At 37.8% G+C, this 21495-nt stretch overlaps 1 long non-coding RNA gene across 1 annotated transcript; it reads right to left on the reverse strand.

The window, feature by feature from the left end:
• Positions 1-1259: 1259 nt before the first annotated feature.
• On the reverse strand, positions 1260-20606 carry 4930518J21Rik (RIKEN cDNA 4930518J21 gene). The gene is made up of 3 exons (NR_131020.1): positions 20415-20606; positions 7413-7620; positions 1260-1432 (listed from the first exon to the last, which is right to left on the reverse strand). It is a non-coding gene; the product is annotated as an RIKEN cDNA 4930518J21 gene (long non-coding RNA).
• Positions 20607-21495: the final 889 nt, after the last annotated feature.

Below are 21495 nucleotides of genomic sequence, written 5' to 3' on the forward strand. Positions count from 1 at the left end.
TAAAAAAATATTCACCTTCCAGCAAGAAAAGACTCACATTTTCCAAAATTAAGATCAAAACAAAACCTTCCAGTATGAGCTAAGAAGATAGCTTAATAGATAAAGTGTTTGCAAAATTAGGACAGAGTTCAATCCCTAGAACCCACATTAGAAGAAGAAGAGAAAGGGGGAGGAGAAGGGGGAGGAGGAAGAAGAAGAAGAAAAGAAGAAAAGATGAAGGAGGAGGAGGAGGAGGAGGAGGAGAAAGAAAGAAAGAAAGAAAGAAAGAAAGAAAGAAAGAAAGAAAGAAAGAAAGAAAGAAAGAAAGAAAGAAGGAAGGAAGGAAGGAAGGAAGGAAGGAAGGAAGGAAGGAAGGAAGGAAGGAAGGAAGGAAGGAAGGAAGGAAGGAAGCTACATATCCTGGAGACAAGCAGGTCCCAGGGGCTTCTTGGCCAGCTTGCCTAGCCTATTTGGTGAGGTCCAAGCCAGTGAAAGGCCATGTCTCAAAAGAAAAGGTACAAGGGATACTGCTTGAGGAACTATACCCCAAGTTTATCTTTGGCCTCCAAACACATGTGCACAAATTTGCACTGTCCCCATTACACACACACACACACACACACACACACACACACACACACACACACACAAAACTATCAAGATACAGAATGAAGCAGAAAAATAGTACCCATCATAAAAAAAAAAAAGAAAAAGAAAAAAACAACCAATGACTAGAAGCACACCAAGAAATGATAATAAGTACAGTAAACAGTGGCATCCAAACAGTTAGTGTCGTTGTTGTCTTGTATTCAAGATGCATTTAGTCTTTAGAAACACAGAGGGCACTTTAAAAGACTCAAGTCAAGCTCCAGATCTGACTACTGTCAAAGCACAAGCCCTTAACATAAACTGTTTTCTCTGCCTGGAACATTCCTCCTCCATATGTCACTTGCTAAAAGCTAATCTTCATATTTCTCCTCTGTCATCACTAGCTCTAGGAAACTCTGCCCAACTGGAAAACTAAGTCTCATCCCTTGACTACATAGGATGTTATGACTCCTAATAGCATCCATTTTATGTTATCACAAATGTAAGTTCCCATTGCTTGTGTAATTACCTCATTAATCCCTGTCTCCATGATTGTTTCAAGCACCATGGTGACAGGAGTTTGATTTGTTCACTATCATCTAGTGCCTGCCACGGCCCTCACCAAGTAAGATAAGTATGAAATTTGTGAAAACAGGAGGCAAAGGAAATAACTAAGGATACAAGAAGAATCTGTATTTTCAGAAGCATTTTAATTCAGAAGAATATATATATTCGTTCCAAATAAGTCTAGCTTAAACACACAAATATTCACACTACAAACTAGGAACACCGACATGTGGAAAAGCAACGTATATAATCAGTCTTTTAGATACAGGGAACCAGCAGCGTCTCCCTTTCAACACCCCTGTAAAAAGAAACACAAATTAGCTTTGATCTATCTGTCCTAACAATACATAAATTTAGACTTATAAGTCTAAAGAAAATATCCCTACAGGATATTTGTCAGTCCTACAGAAGGTCATCTAAAATCATTGAGATTCATGCTATTTAACATTCACCAAGGGTTTCTAAGATATTGAGTACACTGCCACACTTACCAGGACAGAAGCTAGGGCTAGAGAAAGGACTCAGTAGTTAACAGCTCCCATTGCTCTTACAGAGGCTCTGAGTTCAGTTCCCAGTGTCCAGATTGGATGGCTCACAATACCCTAGTCCAGCTCCATGGTTATCTGATACTGTGACCTCTCAAAACAGTCACATGCACATATCAAAACATACACACACACACACACACACACACACACACACACACACACTGAGAGAGAGAGAGAGAGAGAGAGAAACAGAGACACAGACATAGACAATTAAAAAATTAAATCTATTTTAGAAGACAGAGACAAAGAGTTACAAGTGTTGATGAACAAAAAAAGAGAAACATCTATATAATAGACTGATTCTTCTTGGTTTTAGCTGCCTTTGTCTTAGGGAAAGCTGATGGGGATCTATAATGAACTGTTTGCAGCAATGAAGACTACACTGCCTATATATCCCTTATTACAGAATGTCATAGAAGCTGCAATCTCTGGAATATGACTGTAGAGAGAGTAGATTGTCCCAGGGCAATGTGGGGGTAAGGTCAGTTTCTTCCATTACACTCTCCATTCAGGCCATTGTGTTTATTAAAGATAATTTCTGTCATCCTAATTACAGTCAAAATTTTATTTTAAATAGAATATGTAAATTGTTATTATCATGAATTGAATACTCAAGGAACTTGAACTTAATTGGTTTTATGGTACATTTTCTGCTGCTGGAACTGAATAATCTTCTTATGATGTGGCATTAAGCAAAAGAAGAAGAAGAAGAAAAAGAAACCCTTAATGTTTAAACATTTGGATTGGAAATTTGAAATATGTTTAAGTTATGCAAAAATGATTAATGTTCTATGTGCTTCTGATTGTTCCTTAAGCAGCATACCTAACTCCATACCTAACTCCAAAATTCCACTGAAATGGCCAGTTCATCTCCAACAATGGCCAGTCTCTCAGTCTTCTAAAAACTTACAGAAGGTAGCGAGGTATGCCAGCTTGTTCTCAGGCAAGAAAGGTGGTCTATCACTGAATCCACACTGTTAGCATAGTCCTTCAGATCTTTTTTTTTTTACACTATGATAAAGTTGCTGATATAAAGTTGAAGTGTACTGTAAAGTATGTTGTGTTAAACCTTTGTTTTAACTGGGAGAGGCTATTATACTAAAATAACAAACATGGTACACACTGCAGTAACATTACACATCATTTCCACCCACAACCACTAGCGAAACTAATCACAAGGTCCTGGATAAGTACAGTGAGGTTGTGAAATAAGGACAGTGAAGGAATGCTTAGTGAATAACTTCATCTCTACCACATGTTGAAATGTAAGGAAAGAGATGCCTGTGTGTATGTGTGTGTATGTGTGTGTAATATGTGTGTGTATGTGATATATGCGTGGTATGTGTGCGTGTAATGTGTGTATGTATGTGTGTGTATGTGTGTGTGTGTGGTATGTATATATGTATGAATGTGTGTGTGTGTATGGGTGTGTGTGTGGGTGTGTTTGTGTGTATGTGTGTTTATGTGTATGTATGTGTGTGTGGTATGTATGTATGTGTGAGTATGTGTGTGTGATGCATGTGTGTGTGTGTGTGTGGTATGTGTGTGTGTGTGTGTGTGTGTGTGTGTATGGGTGTGTGTGTGTATGTGTGTGTGTGTGTGTGTGTGTGTGTGTGTGTGTGTGTTTGAGAGGATGCATTGATTTGCTTCTCAAGTCATAATAAAAGAAATCAATACAAGTTTTAATAAGAATAGTAGGAAGAAACAATTTGTTATTTAAGTATTAAAATACGTGAAATTTTTTATTTAAGTATCATTCTTGAAAGAAAAACTTCTAGAATATGCTCAAAATAAATAACTATCCCTTATCTCCTGTTTAACATTCCCTTTCATAAAAATACACAGTTATACTTTTACAAATTACATTCTGTTTTTCAATCATGAGACACATATTCATGCTTTTCAAAGTTGCTAACTGGGCAATGCAAATCTTTCCCTAGTAAAAATTATAAATCTTTCTATTTTTCTATTAGTTTATTTGACAAAAGAAAAATATTATAAAAATGGATTTTCCAAACAGTATATAAAGAGTAAATTGCAAAATATGGTTTATAAAAATTTAAACCTCCAAGTATTATTTTTGTGATTCTTAAATTTTATATTAATTGACCCTGCAGCTTTTCTCTAGTCATCATCCTTTGGTCAGTCTCACATTTCTTCCTTATTCTCTACACATAGGAGTAGAGCAATAATTAAGATACACTTGCTTTATTTCTTTATTTTTAATTAGTTGTTTATTTACATTTCAAATGTTATCACCCTTTCCAGTTTTCCCTCCATGATCCTGTGCCCTCTCCACTCCCCACTGCCTCTATGAGGGTGCTCTACCACCTACCCACCCACCCACCCACTCCAGCCTCAGTGCCCTAGCATTCCCCTGTGCTGTTTATTTCAAGTACATTTCAATAGGGTTCAACTCCTCAAGGAGTATAACAAAGGCATGCAACTGCCACACCCAGTCAGGATGTGTCTGAAAGGACAGGTGATAAGAAAAGGGTGGTATGTGGTAGTCCCACAGTAAGTGTTCTCACAGTACTAGGAAATGTATTCTAGAAGCAATAGAAATGGAATGACCTCTCAGAATAACTGCTTTTCCTTAAAGTCTAAGTGAGAGAAGACTAGATGAATTCCCCTTTGTTTGACACATATCTAAAGATTGAATATGCCTAATGAAGGGTTCCATTCAGTCTACAGAAGAGAGGGTAAATATGGATTTTTAAGAGGTTTTCTTTAAAAGAAAAAAAAAAACCACTCATTTACTATGTATAATGCCCTGCCAGCATGTATGACTGCAGGCCAAAACAAGGGACCAGATCTCATTACAAATGGTCATGAGATTCCATGTAGTTTCTGGGAATTGAACTCAAGACCTCTTCCAGAGCAGCCAGTACTCAACCTCTGAGCCATCTCTCCAGCCCACAAGAAGGTTTCTAATCTAGATAGGAAGGGTTGGTTTAAAGACCATTCCATCCTCCAAGCAACTTAAAGTTACCTTTGAAAAAAGAAGGCCCTGCAATTTTGACACTGGCCTGTTAGAGAGACACATTTGACCCACTCATTCAACTCAACCTCTTCAGCTGTCACCAGGATAACTCTTCTCTTTCTCATGTTGGTAGTTTTTTTTTTTCTGTGTGAAATACACATGAGAGTCTATTTAAGCAGCTAATACATTGAACTTTGTTAATTAAAAGTCTTTATATACGTGGATTTTACTCATTACAAAGACTATTCCAAGAAAGAATATTCATCTAAGTGTTAGTTGTCCAGTAATAAGAAATTAAGTTAAATTTTCAAAAATTAGTGTTATTATGGATTAAATTGTGTGTGTCTTCCTCATATGTCAAAGCTTTAACTCCAAGTATCTTACAATATGACATATTTAAAAATAGAATTATTCTAGATGTAATTAGAAAATGAGATATCCAAATTAGAAGTGTGGGGCAATAATCAAATATGGTTGCCACCTATCTAGAAAATAAAAATTTGAACACACATATGGGGTGTGTGTGTTGGGGGGTATGCCATATGAAAAGTAAAATCAGGGCAATTCGTCTATAAGCCAAGGATGCAAGTGATTGACAGTAAACTACCAGAGATGAGAAGAGAGACAATGAAACAAATTTTTCACAGAAATTAAAAGGCAAAATATTGCAGACCCATGCATCTTCAGAAAAGAAAGATAATATAGGTCTGTTGTTTAAGTTGATTATTGTATGTTCCCTTGTAAGTGTAATCCCATCAAATTAATGCAGGCTATCTCAGTCAATGTTCTGTTGCTGTGAAGAGACACCATTAGCACAGTGTGGTGGTTTGAATAGGAAGAGCTCCTGTAGGCTCAAAGATTTGAGTGCTTGGTTACCAGAAAGTGGCACTAGTAGGAGTTGTGGCCTTGTTGGACTGAGTGTGATCTTGTTGGAAGAGTCACTGAGATGGACTTTGGGGTTACAAATGCTCAAGATAGACCCAGTGTCTCACTCTCTTCCCACTGCCAGTCAATCCAAATGTAGACCTCTCAGCTCCATCTCCAGCACCATGTCTGCCTGCCTCTACCATGTTTCCTTCTAATATAATGGGCTAAACCTCTAAAACTGCCAGCTCCAACTAAATGTTTTCTCTCATAAGCATTGCTGGGTTATGGTCTATGAGATTTACTCCAATAGAAACCATAACTAAGATGCATGGTGTGGTGATTTGTATATGCTCGGCCCAGGGAGTAGCACTATTAGAAGGTGTGGCCCTGTTGGAATAGGTGTGGCCTTGTTGGAATGGGTGTGTCACTGTGGGTGTGGGACTTAAGACCCTCATCCTAGCTGCCTGGAACCCAGTATTCTGCCAGCAGCCTTCAGATGAAGATCCTCAGCTCCTTCTGCACCATGCCTGCCTGGATGCTGCCATTTCTGCCTTGATGATAATGGACTCAACTTCAGAACCTGTAAGCCAGTCCCAATTAAATGTTGTTCTTATAAAAGTTGCCTTGGTCATGATCTCTGTTCACAGCAGAAAAACCCTAACTATGACACATGGTAACCTTTATATAGGAAAACATGTGATTAAGGCTGGCTTACAGTTTCAGAGTTTTAGTGGATTGTTATGATGATGGAAAGCACAGCAGCAGGTAGTATGACATGGTATTGGAGAAGGAACCAAGAAACTCTACATCTGGATCAGCAGGAAGACAGAAAGATGCTAGACCTAGCTTGGCCTTCTGAAACTTCAAAGTCCTCCATCAGTGACACACTTCTTCCAACAAGGTCCTGGTTCTAATCCTTTCAAATAGTGCCATTCCCTATGAATCTATGAGTTTGTTTTCATTAAAACCAGTACGCAGGAACTGACATAAAAGTATGATTTGGGGTATGTCATGGTTAGTCTTTATAACCAATTTGATGGAATTTAGAATCACCATGAAACTACTTCTGGGTATCCAAAAATGTTCAGAGCAGAGAAACCCAACTTGAATGTGAGTAGTATCACCCCCTTAGCTAGTATCATCAGTGTTCACTTCACTCTGCTTTCTGACTGTGTATGCAATATGCTTATCTGCCTTATGCTCTTGCTATTATGATGAACTTCCCTGCCAAGATAAACCCTGTTCCCAATCTATGAGCCAAAATGAACCCTTTCTCTAAGTTGCTTTACTATCCATCTTGTCATAACGATGAATATCCTGTGATACCCAGAATACAATCTAAGAGCTAAGAAGAGATATAACCCACTGGATTTTTGAAATTTCATAGTGAAACTTACTGAAATATGTATACTTTGCTAGCATTACAGTGCAGATAAGTAGAGAGAAAAGCATGCCAAGGATGGTGGCACATGGCTATAATTTTAGCACTCAGGAGACAGAAGCAGGAGGATCTCTGAATTTGACACCAACTTGGTCTATATAATGAGTTCTAGTCCAGCTAGGGCTACACCATGCAATTCTGTCTTAGGAAGGAAAATAAGATAAAAAGAAGCAATCATTTTTATAAAAAGGTAAAAAAAAATTAGGTAATTTCATCAAAGTGAAAAGCACTCAAAGAAAGCTGGAAAACTCAAAATGATCTTCCCACTGTAACTTCATTAAGTCCCGAACATCCTCCTCCCTCTCTCGAACTCTGGTACTAATGTTTTCTCTCCCCTAGTCGTTCACCTGCCTATGTTATCATTCACAAATTCCCACCCACTCTGTGCTGGTGCTCTCCTTGGCTTCCCCCCATTTCTCTCATACACTGTTGAACTCACCTCTTGGCCAGCACTGGAGAAATGGCTGCTGCTCCTTCAGAGGAAGAAGATGATATACCAATGATTGCTGGGCTATTTTGGCTGCTTCCTGCTGGATATGGGCCAGAAGTAATCAAGTAGAAGTAGAGCTTTGTCTCTGGTAGCAAATTCTTGGTGAAGATGCAGAAGGCAGGGCAGCATGATTCCAAAAGTCATTCTTGGAACAAACCTAAGGAATATTAAATTCAGACCAAAAGCAGATGGTATCAGGAAATAGAGGAGTGGCGAGGATGTTAATGGAGATAATAAAAAATAACTACTAAAACTCACTGAAGATGTATATGTTACCATATCTGTCAACACAAAGTCTTAAATATCATTAAATATTTATACAATAATAATGTTTTTAAAATGCACATATACAACTTAAAGAGATAATTTCAATATGAATAAAAGATTTTATTGTACAAGTTGTTCAATAACCATCTGCTGAAAGTATGAAATATGATATACTATATATGTATATATTAAACTGCCCTAAGAGGATCTTTCATAAAGAACTTTTCTGTTTGTAGAATGAATGATTTAAGATTCTAGGCAATTGTCATTGCCTTGATAACATTTTTTATTGACACTTTGAAGTGCTTCTTCATGGCATAAAAAATAGGGATACTAAAGTCATTCCCTCACTTTAAAAAAACAAAAAACATTTCCCTTGTATGTAACTTAAGGAAGCAGAATGCATTGCTAAGGTTTCTGGAAGCTACTAACCCTTCCAGGAACTCCTAATTATGTCAGAATCCTCCCATGACAGTAGCTCTGTGGTTGCTTCGCTATAGTCACAAGGATCTAAACTAACAAGAGATGCCTGGAAGAGGGGGAGTTTGACCGCATTGAGAATTCCAGGAAAATTACAGAGAAAGAAGGGATTAAATGTTCATTAATTAAAACACCATTTATCAGATGCCAACTCTCTGGCAGATCCTCTGTTCTGTTCTTAGGGTGAACATGAATAAAATAACCAATATTCTCATAGTGAATGTTATGCTTGAGAAAAGCAATGAGCCTCATGACACTTCAAGAAGCTCTAGCCAGAGATGGGGGAAAGGCTGTGAAAGACCGTCTTTTAGACAAAACACAGCCACTGCGATTGTGAACTCATAGCAACTATGTGAGCCTGTGCTTGGTTTTCAAAGAATGAACACATCAACAGCCAGACACAGATAGAAAAAGAACTCATGGAGCCCTGCCCCTTACTGATGAACTGTTTACTGCTATTTAGATTCAGGGAGTGGAAACACCATTGCACGCACAGGAGAGACACTAACAGGCTCCAAAGGATACCTCCAATCCAATAGACATGCATATGGTCCTGGTTAAATAAAACTGAACCAAAATTTGTGAACCTGGGAAAGGGCCTGCCAGAGGTTGGGGCAGGAGTGGTGGTAGGGATGGGAAGCAAATAACAGAAGGTGAGGAGTAACCTGAGAACACAATATACATGTGTGAAATAGACCAAAAACTTGATTCATAGAAACTACTTTTAATAAATACTTATAAAAATATGGTTGCTCGGCATAGGTCATTTATTTGGTGGGACACAATCATCAGAAGTTCTACACCATCCTCAGACACACAATGAGTTCTAGAACAGGCTGGGATACATGAGACACTGCTTCAACACAAAGAAACAAATCACTAAAAACCAAGAATAGTACTGCAAACAAAATGTTGACTATTTTTTTTAATAAGAGCCCATGTTTTATATTTTATTCTGTCCTAACTGAAAGTCAATTAGGACTTTCTAAAATAACCTTATTTTTTTTAATAGATAGTATAGATTGTTAGCAGGCTCATCTTATAATCTACAATCTTATCATCTTATAAAGTATATATTATCACTGCCTCTTCTATTATTGAATAGATGAGAATATTTAGGCTCCCAACTAATAAAGACCCTTCACAACTTTCCATAGATCGGTTATCATTTAATAAGGTGTTAAAAGGTCAAAAATAAATATGCTGCATCAAAATTAAAAGAAAAGTAAGACATATTCCACATTCAAGGGTGAAATTAATTCAAAATAATATTCTTCAAAAAGGTTCAATGCATTACTAGTTCAGATAAAATAGCTTATCCCTGATATCTAAAAATAGACATGGGAAAATAAAATATTGGAAAGAAAACAATTCCAAAGAAAACCAGGCTATTCTTCTCTCTAGTTAATGATTGTGTGTTTGTGTCCCGAATTTTTAAAATTTTCAACCTAGGCAATCTTTTATTTTTTTGGGTGGGGAGGTCTGTTGTGTTTTATAAAAAAAAAGAAAAAGAAAAAGAGAGTCAGGATATGTTTGGTAGAGGCAGGATATGGTGTGGGGGAAGGGGGTGCCTCTGCCAGTGTTGTATGGTACCCATATGACAGAATTATATAGAATAAAGTTTATTTAGGGCATGGGGAAGGGGGTTGAGGATGGAGTAGAGAGAGAGAAAGGCAGAGAGAGAGAGAGAGAGAGAGAGAGAGAGACAGCGAGACAGAGATGAAGAAACAGAGAGACAGAGAGACAGAGAGAGACAGAGAGTAGACACCAGCTAAGAATACATGAAGAGAGGAGGGGAGGAAAGTGTAGAGAGAAGGAACAGAAAAAGTAAGAGGGTAAAAGAGTAAGAGGATAAGAAGGGGTCAAGCAGCCCCTTTAATAGCAATTCAGGCATACCTGGCTGTTGCCAGTTAACTGTCGGGTGGAGCCTAGAAGGAATGGTAACAGGGATATTTCATCACATGCTCAAACCACAGGAAGCTAGCGTTTCCTCAGCTGAATAGTAGAGATTGAAAATAAGTCCTCCTTCACAAAATTATACAGGGTTCCTCTCACCTGACTATGAGGCATCCACAGTGTAGTCTAGGGTAAAAGAAAGAAAAGCCCACCAATCAACATACTTCTTAACATAGCCTCAAGGATATGCTGTCAACAACAACAGCAACAACAAAAACAGATGAGAAAGAAATCCTAAGGGCCCACACAATTCAAAAGTAAATACAAACGCATAAGCAAGTCAACATATCAATGAGAAGTCATACCCAACTTTTAAAACTTCTTTAGCCCACCGAGAAAGGGTGATTTTCCCAAGTTAGCAAAATGGCTTATCTCTCCTTCATTAGGACGTTTAGAAAAATGTTCAGGCTTTAATGCAGTATGAAACTGAGTCCTACTCTTGGAATTCCTTATGTAACAACTTTATGGGCTCACCTCATGATAAAATAACATTAGAACCCCTGGGGTGAAAGATTGTACATAAGAGCAGAAAAAAAGATTCAACCAAGTGAACCACCACATGTAACGAGCAACGTTCAAGCCTTAAGCTTTATTATACCTTAGGATAGAGGAGCAAAACCACACGCAGTTCTGTTTGATGATAATACCCAGTGAGCCAGCCTTAATTAGCAAGTTTCATTGGCAAGAGTTCTTAATTCCACTAAGCAGTGGAGACTGGAAATCCAGTTTATAAACTGAATCATTTTTAGAGGGACTGCTGCAGATTCACTTGAGCTCAAATCAAGCAAACAGATGCTTCAAGTTCGACCAGATGCTCCAAGAACACAGAATCTCCCAAATGGTTGGAAATGTGTTTCCAGTTTCATAGGCTTAGGCAGCTTACCAGTCTTAAACTAGTGAGACCAGTAGATAGATCCCCATTAGTCTCTGCAGCTTCCTTCCTTGTTCTACTTTCTCATGGAATCCTTGATCTGCAATCTGTTTATTTGTGATGTGTATCCTTTAGCATTTCATATTCTAGCAAAGATTTCTTTCTTTCCTATCAAATCTCAACGTGTTGTGCTTCCTTGCTTGGCACTGAACACATTTGTGTATATGTGTGAGTCTGTGAGTGTATGTGTGTGTGTGTGTGTGTGTGTGTGTGTGTGTGTGTGTATGTGAGTGTGTGTGTGTGTGTGTGTGTGTGTGTGTGTGTGTGTTTGAGACAGAGACACAGAGAGAGACAAAGACAGAGAGAGGGAAAGTGAAGGGGAGAGAGACAGACAGACACAGACACACAGAGAGACAGAAACAGACAAGCAAAGATGCAGAGACAGAGAAACACAGAGAGAAGTAAAGAATTTCTAATCAGAAAGTTTTAGATCTGAAATACTAACTTTGCATGCCAAAAAAAAAAAAATTACCTAAAACTGACCTGACCTTTTTGAACAAATCACGACACATGGCAAGAAGCAACCAACTTCCAAATATCACATATACGTCATGACACACATATGCCCACATGTATAAAGACACAGATATTAAATGTAAAAATAAAACAAAACAAAACAAAACAAAACAAAAAACACAAAAAAACATGGTGGTATGCAATTTGTTCAGCATTTTCCGGGGAAAACTAGAGGCTTCTTAAGTTGGTCGATGCTCAGATCCAAATTCATCCTCACAAGCAGGGAAAGGAAATAGCACCACTTATACTCGGATCAGACATCCAAAAAGCAGGTCCCACCTGCGGCCTCACATCAAGAAAGAGCCATGTGTATTAGTCATTGAATGTTTTGGCTGCGGTTTTGTTCTATGGTGTAAATACAGTGTGGAAACTATTTTTGAAGTCATTTGATAGTCTCAACAGTGCTGTATGAGGCATTTTAGAAAAGAGTATGATATCTAAATGACTATCAAGTGTCACCTGAAGAAACAGAAAGATAAATTGTTGTTTGGTGCTAAAGGTGATGAGAGATAACGAGAAACAGGAAACAGTGAGTATAGTTTTTTTAAAAAAAGAAATCAGTGTCTTGACCAAATGACTGGGTCTATCAGAGTGACAATGACAAATGCCACTGATGTAATGAAAGTGACACAATCAAGTCTATCACTGAGGAGGGAACTATGAATATTTAGCAGGATGAATACAGAAATTTCAGAAAAGACGCTGCATTAAATCTGTAAAAGGTGATAAAGCAGCTAGTTACAAAGCAATCTGTTGATGAATTTCCTGAGGACATCCATTATGGAAATCTGATGTTATGACATGTCACCATCTTGACATGGTCCCCAGAAAGACAATGACTATAGCTGATGAAACAGCTCAAACAGAACATAAGAATGCCAAGAACAGAATAACTTTAGATTTTAGCCATTTTGTATAAGAGATACTCTCTATCTGATTAGACAGACAGACAGACAGACAGACAGATAGATTTTATAGAGAATATATGTATATACATATGTATACATATGTACATATATATATATATATATATATATGTATATATATATATATATATATATATTCTATAATATAGACCCAGATTTCTACAATATAGACTTAAGTGCTAGTCATAAATGTGTCCTTAGCAATAATTACCTCAAGCTTATGTAGAAGGCACAGACTCATTCATGACAAGCACTACACTAAGTATTTTAGTGTTTTTGTTAGTGGTGTTTTTCAGTGAATATTCTGCCCCAACCAAATAAATATTATATAAATTTAATAATGTAGGGAGAGGGCAAGTGAGAGATTGAAATCGAATGGCTTTCAAAGCAAGAGTTTGGGTCCTAAAAGTAAAAAGGTCTCTATACAGCTAAAGAGAGCATTGCAGACAAAGCGGTCTGTTTGGTGGTGAGGGGTTACATCTCAGCATTAGCAGATATTTGTGTGAGTTCACTTCCAAATTCAAAGAGCAGCAACCAAAGGGCTAGGCTCAAAGCAGGATCAACTCAGGCTTAAATGTCTTTACTTTGCTTCATGTTTTATGACCTGAGTCACTGCACAATGCTGCTTTCCAGTGTTCTTGTGTGTGAAAAGAAATTAGCATCCTTGGGTTTGTTGACATGCTGATAAAACAATTTTATAATGCCTAACATGGTGTCCATCACATGCTAGTTATTAAAATTGCATAGGATCTTTTTGTCTCTCTTGCTACCTTGGCTAATTTCTATTTGGCTGTGGATTTCACAGCACAAATTGATTATGTGCTAATTAGAACCAAAAGCAATGTATTTGCTATATAGGGCAAAAACATTTCTTAGAAGATTTGGGAGCCATCTACCCCAACACATTCTAATTCTCTGTTTAAATAAAAGGGGAATGGCTGCCTCTTGTCGAACCTAGATGAAAATGAATGTCAGGCTGTTTAAGCAAGGATCAAACATTTAGAGATTGGTTCTATGCAAAAGAGAAGTCACAGTAAGCAGGCCACCGCTGTGCGAAAGCTTGAAGGAGAAATTTCTGACTCATCTATTGTTATTTTGGAGTGTAAGAATTTACAGCAGGATTTGTTCCAAAGCACCTCTTCATAATAATTCAGTGAGCAATTTCTTCCATGCAAGGATGCATGCACTTTAGGATGCATTTGCTGTGCCCAGAAACCAAATTAGTCCAACAATAAAACATTTGTCTAGTCCCCTGGTGGTAGGCAAAATGCAACTTCCAATCACCCTGCTCGACTCAAAGATTTATTTAGATAGGATGGTATTAATTAGTCATTCAGCTTCATAGAGGACACACACATAGTCTCGGCTCCAGGCACAAAATTTATGAATGTCTGCCTGTAACGGTTTGCATTATACATATCCTGAAAAACTTCACCTGAGTCCGATTTCTTTTTTTCAATTGAAAGCTTCACAGGCAAAGAACAAAACAACAAGACAAAACAAGATTCTACACATGCATTATGGTTAAGAGCTTGTCATTTTTGTGGGACTCCTAACAGTGGATCAGATGTGTCTCTGACTCTTTTGCCTTCTCTTGGGAGTCTTTTCCTCCTATTGAGTCACTATATCAGCCTCACCACCCTTCCAGTCACCCTGCTGAACTCAAAGCTTTATTTAAATAGGATGGTGGAGTTTGCTTTGTTTTGTTGTTTTGTTTTTATTTAAATAGTAGGGCTTTGGCCTTGCTTGTTGTATCTTGTTTTGTTATGTGTTTGGCCTACTCTTTTCTGAGTGGGTGTGGATACGAGGGAGAGGGAAGATGGGGCAGCTGGGAGGAGTAGAAGGAGGAGAAATGGTGGCCAGGGTATATTGCACGAGAGAAAAATCTATTTTCAATAACTAAAAAAGAAAAAATTCATATAAGTCACAAAACCTTAGAACATGTTATTAGATGTCTTAGGTTTTTACTGCTGTGAACAGACACTATGAGCAAGGCAACTCTTATAAGAACATTTGATTGGGACAGACTTAGAGGTTCAGAGGTCCAGTACATTATCATCAGGGTAGGAATATGGCAGCATCCAGGCAGGCATGGTACTGGAGGACCTGAGAGTTCTACATCTGAAGGCTGCTAGCAGAATACTAGCTTCCAGGCATCTAGAATGAGGGCCTTAAAGCCAACGACCACAGTGACACACCTACTCCAACACCGTCTAACAGTGCCTCTCCCGGGGCCAATTATATGCAGACCATGACATTAGAGGAGAAAAATGGGTTAAACATTCTAAAATACAGTCCTGCCAGTTTCTAAGAATCATTATTAGTTACTAGTATTCTGAGAGAATCTTCTCATTTTTTTATTATTGGCTTTGTTCTTTTGAGTCAGCTGTTATGCAATCTAGACTGGTCTTGAGTTTGATGCTGAGGCAGGCTTTCAGCTCCTGGTCTTGTTTCTCCCGATTCTCATGTCCTCGGATTATAGGAGTGTGTCACAGTGCCCTGAGGGAATCATTTTCAGTAAGATTCTCAGTCTAACACAGGGCAAGTTTTGTTATAAAGCTAATAGAAGAAAGCTGGTGATGTGTTGAGAACATTTAATTGTTTTTTTATTACCAGACACAGTTATAATAAAAGCAAATATATTATTCATGAATTATCTATTGTGTTATTGACTCACAAAAATATGGAGAGATTAAATAGTCTTTTTTCTTCTTGTAAAAATTAGGTCTTAAAATGGCAGCAAATGACTCAAATAAAGACACTTGCCTCTCAGCCTAATGGCTTTAATATGATTCCTGGAACCTAAGAGTAGAAGGAGAGAACTGACTCTCGACTCCCACAAACTGTCCTCTGATCTCTACACTCATACCATGTTACATGTGTGTCAGCACACATCATATCCACACATTAAATAAATTAATTAATAAATAAATAAATACAGAATCATTTAAACAGGTCTTATAGATTTCCATATTCCTCACAAAGCTCATTTTGTTTTTCATGTAAGAAACAGATACATGTCTCTGAGCAAGAAAACAGGTAGGCTAACTGCAGATCTTCACTTACCCTCCCTTTTCTCCAAGTCTGGTCCTCCATTCTCATCCCCCCCTCCCCCAGGTCTGCAGACCACCTGCTAAGACCTCTCTTCCCACCTTGCCCTCTTTCCAATCTGGGAGGGAGATTATCACACAGATCTTTCCCACTTACCTCCCTTCCCCCAACTGATTGCTTTATCTCAGCCTTCAACTCAGCCAGACAGTCCCTTCTAATCCTCAGGTCACTCCATCCAGGGAAGCAGGTAAGATAACTGCCGATCTTCACCTCTCCCTCCATTCCTCTGAGTCCAATCCCCTAGTCTCATCCACAGCTCCATAGCAAACTTCCTACTGTGGCCTCTTCTCACTCTCTGCCCCAGTTCCCATGACTCTAAGCAGATCTAGGTGGAACACCCTGCTTCCCCTCTCCTGTGGATCCCCTCATCCCATCCTACCCCCATTCATAAATATCAGCTTGAATACAAAGAATACACAGAATATGTACCCCAGTGGCCACACTGGGATCACAGAAGAATGCTCTACCAGGCAACACAAAGCCACAACACTTTCCTAAAAAGAAAGCAACAAAAATGAAGGACTAAAACACTCACCCAACAAAAACGGGTCCAGATATCAGCACCTAGAATTGCAATCCTCCCAAATTCAGATGAATAGGCACTAGTGCAAAACTACAATTAATAACATCCAAGACAGTATTTCCCCACCAGACTCAAGCAACAAAAGAAAATGAGTATTTCAGTATAGGTAAAGGAAAAGAAAAGAAAAAGAAAGAAAAATGACAATCTTAAAATAGTCTTTATGAATGTGATAGGCGTCCTTAGAGGAAATGAATGAGTCCCTTAAAGGAAACTAAGAAAAGATACACAGTAGAAGGAAATGAATAAAACTGTGCAAGATCTGAAAGTGAAAATAGAATCAATGGAGAAAACACAGAGAGCAATCTGGAAATTAAAAAAAAAAATCTGTCTGGGAACTTGAAAAGAAAAAAAAAAGTCTTGCCAACAAAAAACAGGAGATGAGAGAAAGAATCTCGGGTATTGAAGATGTTATAGAAGAAATAGATATCTCTCTCAAAGGGGAAAAAAATCTCCTTACCCAAAACACCAAGAAATCTGAGACACTATGGAAAGACCACATCTTAAAATAATAAGAATAGAGGAAGGAGAAGAAAGTCAGGTAAAAGGTACAAAATATTTCTAAGAAAATCATAGAAGAAATTATTTCTAAATTAAAGGAGATGATGTCTATCAGGGTACAATAGTGATACACATCAACAAATAGATTGGACCAGAAAAGTAACATAACTGTAGTCCTATTAGACTTTCTCCTGACTTCTCAATGAAGACTTGAGACTTTAAAAGACTAAACAGAATGAAGAGAGGTTGTGCAAATTCTAAGAGACCACAAATGTCAGCCTATAAAACTATGCCCAGCAAAGCTTTCAATCAATATAGATGGAGAAAATAAGACATTCCATGATAAAACCAAACTTAGGTAATGTCTTTCTATACATTCAGCCCTACAGAAGACAATAGAAAGAAACTCCAATCTAAAGAGGTCGACTACCTCCATAAAAAAACCACAGGAAATAAATAATTCCAGACTATCAAATCAAAACAGAGCAAATACACACACACACACACACACACACACACACACACACACACGCACGCACACACACACACACACACACACACATGCACACACACACACAAGCAAACACATGTGAACAACACCACCACCACAACAATAATAACAACAACAACAACAACAAAATAATAGGAATCAACAAACACAGTTCATGGATATTCTCAACATCAGTGGTCTTAGTTCCTGAGTAAGAAGATACAGACTAATAGAATGGATGCAAACACAGAACCCATCCTACTGCATCCAAGAAATACAACTCCACATCAAGGATAGACATCACCTCAGGGTAAATAATAGAAGAAGATATTCCAAGCAAATGAGCATAAGAAGCAAGGTGACATGGCCATTTTAATATCTGACAAAACATACTTTATATCAAAGCTAATCAGAAGAGATAGGGAAGGGCACTATATACTCATCAAAGGGAAAATTGACAAAGAGGATATTTTAATTCTTAACATCTATGCCACAAACACAAGGGCACCCAAGATTATAGAAGAAATATTAGTACAGCTTAAATCATATATTGACCCTTACACACCAGTAGTGGAAGGTTTCAATACCCAACTCTCTCCAATGACAGCTCTTTCAGACAAAAACTAGAGAAACACTGGACCTAACTGATCTTTTAACCAAAGAGAGTTACAGAAGATTTCATCCAAACACAAAAACACAGACCTTCTTCTCTGCATTTCATGGAACTTTCTCCTTAATTGACCATATACTGTGACACAAGTCTCAACAAATACAAAAAAAGAAATGGATATTGTTTTCAACACATACCACTTAACAAAGTTAAATCAAGATCACATAAGCAATGTAAACAAACCTATAATCCATAGTGGTTTTCTTACAGGATTCTACCAGACTTTCAAAGAAGAGTTAATGTCAATAGTCCTCAAATTATTCCATAAAACTGAAAACAAGGAACATTGTTCAATTCATTTTACAAGGCCCGAATTACCCTGATACCCAAATCATATAAAAGCTCAACAAAGAAAGAAAATCACAGACCATTTCCCTTTTGAACATTGTTGCAAAAATTCTCAATAAAATACTTGCAAGCTGAATGCAAGAACACATAAAAAGATCATCCAACATGATCAAATGGGCTTTACCCCAGAGGTGCAGGAATGGTTCAGCTTATGAAATCCAATCAATGTAATCCACCATATAAACAAACTGAAAGAAAAAAAACACATGATTATCTCATTAGATACTGAAAAAAACTTCTGACAAAATCCAACACCCCTTCATGATAAAAGTCTTAGAGAGATGAGATATAACATACATACATAGATACATAAATATAATGAAGCCAGTTTGCATTTAGACAAAAGCCAACATCAACTTAAATGGTAAAAAAAAAAAAAATGAAAGCAATCCCACTAAGATCAGAACTTTAGACAAGGTTGTCCACTAACTCCATATTGTTCAGCCTTCTAGTTGGAATCTTTTCGGTAGAGCAATAATCAACTGAAGTGATACAATTGGACCAAAGGAATACAAATTGAAAAACAAGAAGTCAAAATATCTTTATTTGTAGATGATATAATAGTATATATAAATGACCCTAAAACTTCCACAAGGAAACTCCTACATCTGATAAACACTCTCATTGAAGTAGCTGGATACAAAATTATCTCACAAAATTCAGTAGCCCTCCTATATACAAATGACAAATGGTCTAAGAAAAATATCAGGAAACAGTTTTCACCATAGGCTCAAATAATATAAAGTATTTTGGGACAATTGTGACAACTCAACTAAAAGACTTGTGTGATTAAAACAAAACAAAACGAAACAAACAAACAAAAAAAAAAAACCCTTCGAGGCTTTGAAGGAGATATTAGAAGATGAAAAGATCTACTATGCTAATGAATCAGCAGGATTATCATAGTAAAAATGGCCACCCTACCAAATGCAATCTACAGATTCAATGTAATCCTCAATAAAATTCCAACACAATTTTTTCCAGATCTTAAAGCACAATTTTTAGCTTCATAGTGAAACACAAGAAAAACAATACATCTAATCTTTACTGGAAAAACAATCTTGGTGGTATCATCATCACTGATTTCAAGTTGTCCTACAAAGCTATAGTAATAAAAACTACATGGTATTGGTACAAAAACAGACACTGATCAATGGAATTAAACTAAAGATCCAGACATCAGTCTAGTCACCAGTGGACAGCTAATTATTGATAAAGAAGCCAGACAAACGACTGGGAAAAAAAAACAACAAAAAAGCAAACAAAACAAAACAAAACAAAACAAAACAAAACAAAACAAAACAGGATCTCCAAAATTGTGGCTGATGAAACTAGACAGCAGTTTTAGAAGAGTCCAAAGAGATGCATACTATCACTATGCATAAAACTCAACTCTACATGGATAAAATATCTTAACATAAAACCAAATACACTGAACCTGATAGAAGAGGAAGTAGAGAATAGCCTTGAACACATTGGCACAACATATAACTTTCTGAACAGAACATCATTAGCACAGTCCCCAAGACCAACAATTAACAAATGGGACTTTATGAAACTGCAAAGGTTCTGTAAGGCAAAGGACACCATTAATAGGACAAAATGACAGTTTACAGACTGGAAAACGATTTTACCAACTCCATATCCAATAGACGACTCATGTCCAAAATTTATAAAGAACTCAGAAAAACTATGTATCAAGAAAACAAATTGCACAACTAGAAACTAGGATACAGATGCAAACTGAGAATTCTTGAATGAGAAAAGACTCACATGGCTAAGAAACTCATAAGGAAATATTCAGCATCCGTAGCCATCAAAGAAATGAAATAAAACCTGTCATACCTGTCAGAAAAGCTGAGATCTATAACACAGCTCATAATAACAGCTCATGTTGATGAGGATGTGAAGCAAGGGAACACTCCTCCATTGCTGGTAGAAGTGCAAACTTGCACAACCACTGTGGAAATCAATATGGCGGCTCCTCAGAAAGTTGAGAATCAATCTACCTGAAGACCCAAGTATACCATTCTTGGACGTATACCCAAAGGGTGTTCCATCCTACCACAAGGACACTTACTCAAACATATTCAATGTGGCTTCATTTATAAAAGTAAATGCTTATTTCTAAAGGTTGTTGGAAGACGGGACATTAAGATTACCTTTGTGACTTACCTCTTCATATCCTGTCTAATATTGTCACAAAGTTGCTACCCTCAGAAGCCCCTTCCCTCTAACTAGGAGAACTCTCTCCTTTAAAGGCCACTAAAATAAGGGATTTCCTTTGTTCTTTGGGCAGATGCTGAATCTCCTGTGCACGATTCCCTCTCTGGGCTTTCCGAAAGAGGTTCCACCTGAATTCCATCTGAACTCATCTCCTTGGAAGAATCTTACTTAGAATAGAGAATCCTCCTATGAATTCTCAGTAGATACGTCACTGTCCCTCTCCGGCATGTGTAGTGCTGACTACCTACCTTCTCATTCAATCTGTCCTTATAATGAAACGCAGGAACGGGACCTATGCAAATACATACATCAGAAATGTCCGTGGTGATAATGTGTATTTGGGGTTTCTTGTTTTGTTTGTTTGTTTTGTTTGTGTTTTTCTTTTTTCAAGGCAGGGTTTCTCTGTGTAGCCCGGGCTGTCCTGGAACTCACTCTGTAGACCAGGTTGGCTGCAAACTCAGAAGTCTACCCATCTCTGCCTCTACACCACCGCCACGCCGCTGACAGTGTATATTTAGAATGATGCATGTTGATGAGGCTAAGCTTTTGATTTTGTTGGTTTGAGGGTTATTTGGGAAGGGTTGTTTCTTCTGATACTGTATCAGAATCCAGGCTGGCCATTAACGTTACCAAGTAGCCGATGACCTTGGACTTTAGATCCTCCTGCTTCCAACCTCTGCTCAATGCTGGGATTAAAGGTTTGCGAGCTGGTTTATGCTGAGGGGGTGGGGGGGGGGGTGCTGAACCTAGGCTTCAGGTACTCGAAGCTATCACTCTTCCACAGACTACCTCAGCAGTTATTCAAGTTAATGTCTCAGTTTGCCCCTCGCGAGGGGCGTTTCCTAAAAGTTCTATAGATCCTTTTCTCTCAACTTCATCAAGTTGAAAACCATTGAGTAATTTGAAGTGTGGTATCATAAAATTCACGGAATTTTGCTCCTTTTCACTTGCCTACTTTCATCCTTATATCTAAAAGAGGAAGAAGACGGTTTCCCAGAACCGTAGCGAAGAACAGCTGCATTCTGGGTAA

Source organism: Mus musculus, chromosome 8 (assembly GCF_000001635.26).
Source record: "Mus musculus strain C57BL/6J chromosome 8, GRCm38.p6 C57BL/6J".
In the NCBI taxonomy this organism is placed as follows: domain Eukaryota; kingdom Metazoa; phylum Chordata; class Mammalia; order Rodentia; family Muridae; genus Mus; species Mus musculus.